At 31.7% G+C, this 3895-nt stretch overlaps 1 non-coding gene across 1 annotated transcript; it reads left to right on the forward strand.

The window, feature by feature from the left end:
• The first annotated feature begins 526 nt into the window (after positions 1-526).
• Trnav-cac lies at positions 527-599 on the forward strand. Its single transcript has one exon. It is a non-coding gene; the product is annotated as a tRNA-Val (tRNA).
• The last annotated feature ends 3296 nt before the right edge of the window (positions 600-3895 follow it).

Genomic DNA, 3895 nt, shown 5'->3' on the forward strand with positions numbered 1-3895 from the left:
CAGGGAGGGCTGCTCCTCCAATTCTGGGGTTCCACAGGCCAAGATATTCTAGCACTTACAGATCTTTTCAGACTTGTGTCTACCCCACTCTCCAGCCCAAGGCTAAGCTCTAATTCTGTTCCTTAACATTCTCTGATGTACCCAAACTTTCTCAGTCCTCAAGGCTGTCTGTCTGATAGTGAGTATTAGTGATTTTTTTTTCTTTCACTCACCTCCCAGAGAAATAGTTTTTTCGCTGTTTGAGTCCCGAGTCACCAAGCTGTGAGAAAAACCACTTCCTAGTAACCTGCTATCTTGTCTGTCCTAAAAATATGTTTCTTAAATTCTAAGTACCTATGCTTTTTCCATATATAATTCTATTATTGCTATATAGATTAATTATATCATGGTATAAGAAAAGATCAGGTACAATTTTAATATTTTATAATATTTAAAAATATATATTGTATGACCCTGAATATTATTCATGTAAATCATTAGTTTTTTACTTGTTGAGGGCAATCATCTCTAAAAAGTATGTCAGGCTGGGGATATAGTTCAGTTGGTAGAATGCTTGTCTCACAAGCAAAAGGGGCTGGGTTCAATCCCCAGCATCACCAAAAAGAAAAAAAAAAAAAAAACTACAAAGAGTGTGTCTTTTATGTCTTCTCTATGCTTATTAATTTTTTGTCTATTTGTTCTATTGATTATTCAGAGGAGTACTGACATCACCAATTGAAATCATGGCATTTTCTATTGCTCCTTTTAGTCTATTTTCTTTAGCTTCATGTATTTTGTTCATTGCACATATATTTTGAATTGTTATATCTTCTTGGAGCTTTGGTTAATTTTTCATTGTATAATTTTGCTTTATTAGCTCTGATAATATTCTTTGTGTTGATGTTGATATTATTATATGTAAATCCATATACAATCCAGTTTTGTTTTGAATAACATTTGCATCATTTATCTTCTCCCCAAATTTTATTTTCAAACTACACATTCTTTAGATATGAAGTGAATCACTTGTATCAAGTATATATTGGATCTTTCCTCTTTATCCCATCTAAAGTAAATTTATTTATTTAATATGTTTAGAATGTTAATATTCAATGAAAATTTATATATGCATGGAATGAAATCTATTGCTAGTGTTTTCTATTTGTTACTACTATCTTTTAGTTATTTCCTCAGGTGTGCCTTCATTTAATTATATTTTAATGATACCATTTTATTTAATGATATAATTTTATCTTTACTACTTATACCTTTTCTTTGAATATCTTTAGTGAATTCTGCACAGTTTATAGTATGAAATTTTTATGAATCAAACTACATTTAAATAAGATTATACAACTTCACATATAGCATGAAAATTTCTTATGCCTACAGTGTAAATATATAGCTAGAGCAGACAGCTTGAAAGTTAAAAATATTACTGTGTTCATGTCAAGTGAATATAGATACCCACTTGAAAAAGTTTCTCCTGGTCCATGATCAGTAAATATAAATGCCAATAAGAAGAATAACTGTGTTGGATTAAAATGAATGTATTTTATATATTCATTTGTTATATATTCAATAGAAATTCAAAAGAGAAGAAATATCATTGATCACAGTGTTATCCCATTCTCCCTAATAAAATACCTAAGGCTTGGTAATTGTAAAGAAAAAAAGTTTACTTAGTTCACAGGTTCAAGGGCATGCAGCCAGCATGGCTCAGCTCTGGTGAGGGCCTCATGGTAGATGGCAACATGATGATGGAGCACCTGTGAGAGGGAGAGATCACAAGATGAGACTGGAAGCCAGAAAACAAGAAGGAGCCAGTCTTGCTCTATTTATAAGTCCCTCTCAAGAGAGCAAGGAAATTACTCAAGGAGACCAGCATTGATCTCCCCTAAGAATAGTGACTCCACTGACCCAATTGCTCCTCTCTAGGATCTACTTTTCACTATTTCATCACCTCCCAAAATTGCAATAGTGATGACCACACTTCCAACACAGGGACCCTTAGGATACACATTCAAATAAAACACAACTCCCAACAATCTCTTCAGAAGATATTATTAAGCCTACTTTCTATTTTGAAAATCTTTAAATAAAATTTAAGATTTCAGCATTGACCTGCATTCTTAAAAATTAACTGTACTTCAAGATAACCAAAATGTTGATGAAAGAGAATTAATTTATATAGAAGTATACATCAAGGTCACATATTTTAAAAAGAAATGGTAACACCAAATTTTCTGAATTTGGTAACCGTGAATGACATGCCGGTTCTGAGCAATGATCTAATATCATCAAAGTAGAAATAAACTGACATGTACTGCCTGATGGAAGTACATATTGATGACTCTGAAGTGCTCCTGCCAAAAAATTGCCACAGAATCTTATCAAGAATCTCCAGGTCTAACTATTCATTTATAGGAAATAGAAGCAGCAAAGAAATGTGCTCATATCACAGGAAGACCATCTGCAAAGTTTCAAATGGTGGGAAATGTTACAAACTAAAGCTGTGGTTTCATTAACAAATATATAGAAAGAAAAATAAAAAGGTAGGAAGGATGGGGAGAGAGTTATGTTTTCAAAGCAGCTTGTCAACTAATTGCAATTTATTGGTTTCATAAAGATCCTGATTCAGACTAGTGGTTCACAGCCAGAGATGATTTTAACACCCAGGGGACATAGGAAATAGCTGAAGAAGGTTTCATTTGTCACAACCAAAGAGGAGGGATGCAAAGCACGTCTATTTTTGAAAGCTGGAGATGTTGATGCACAGTTTAAGATGTATAAGACAATTCACCCCTAAAAAATGATTATGTGGCCTAAAGTGTTAAACTGTCAGTGGTGTTGAGGTTGAGAAATCTAGTTTCAAATGAATGAGCTTCATATTTTATACACATTATAGTTCTGTAATGGAAAACATAGCACACATGGACACAAGGAACTATCACACTATTAGAGTGGAGCATTAATACAAACTGTATATTCTTATTGCTGAATGCTAACAGAAAGAATAAGAGAAATGACTTGATATGTTCATTGGAATCAGTCTTTTTCTTTCTTTTTTTTTTTCTGTTTTTCTTCCTATTGTGATGGGGATCAAATCCAGTGATCACATTTGGTAGACAAGTACTCCACAACAGAACTACACTTAACATTTTTGTGTCTATGAAACATGTAATAACTAAAGGACATGGAGAATAAAATGTTGAGAGTGCAATGCTCTATATTAAAATGTCTCTTACAGGATTTTACTAAATCAATTTTTCTGACATGTTTTCTTAAGTTATTTATTTGGAATGAATGAGCAGGAGAATTAGATGATTTTTATATTTTTTCCTTAATGAAAATGTATGACAGAATGATAAAGATAATTTGAGCTGGCAATTTTCTTACTTTTTACAATTTGCTTTTCTGGATTGAAAGGACTATGCATATATCCTAGTTCACTCTAGAAAAATATTAATGACCATAATTATTTATTGAGCATTTGCTGTACTCCAGTATGCACTTTGTATTTATTATCTCATTTAATCCTCAGATCCATATGTCCACACATAAATCTATTGGGAATATTTAATCAGACCCATTTTACATGTGAAACAAAGTTTAATATGGAAAAATAACATCTGAAATATTTTCCTGTTAAGAGGTGATAAAGCCAAGTTCAAACCCAATTCTCCCTGACAAAACCCCATTGGCCTAAACATTTAGTGTTTAATATTTAAAAAAAAATTATATATATATATGTATATATATATATATATATATATATATATATATATATAAAAGAAAAACATATCTTCTTCTTCAGTTCATTTTAAATGAGTTTTTTAAAACTGAAGTATGAAGTAGATAATAACCATCCATATCTTCTTATGGCTCTGATTTTGAAACCCTAACTATGTGGAGT

Source organism: Marmota marmota, unplaced genomic scaffold (genome assembly GCF_001458135.2).
Source record: "Marmota marmota marmota unplaced genomic scaffold, marMar, whole genome shotgun sequence".
NCBI lineage: Eukaryota > Metazoa > Chordata > Mammalia > Rodentia > Sciuridae > Marmota > Marmota marmota.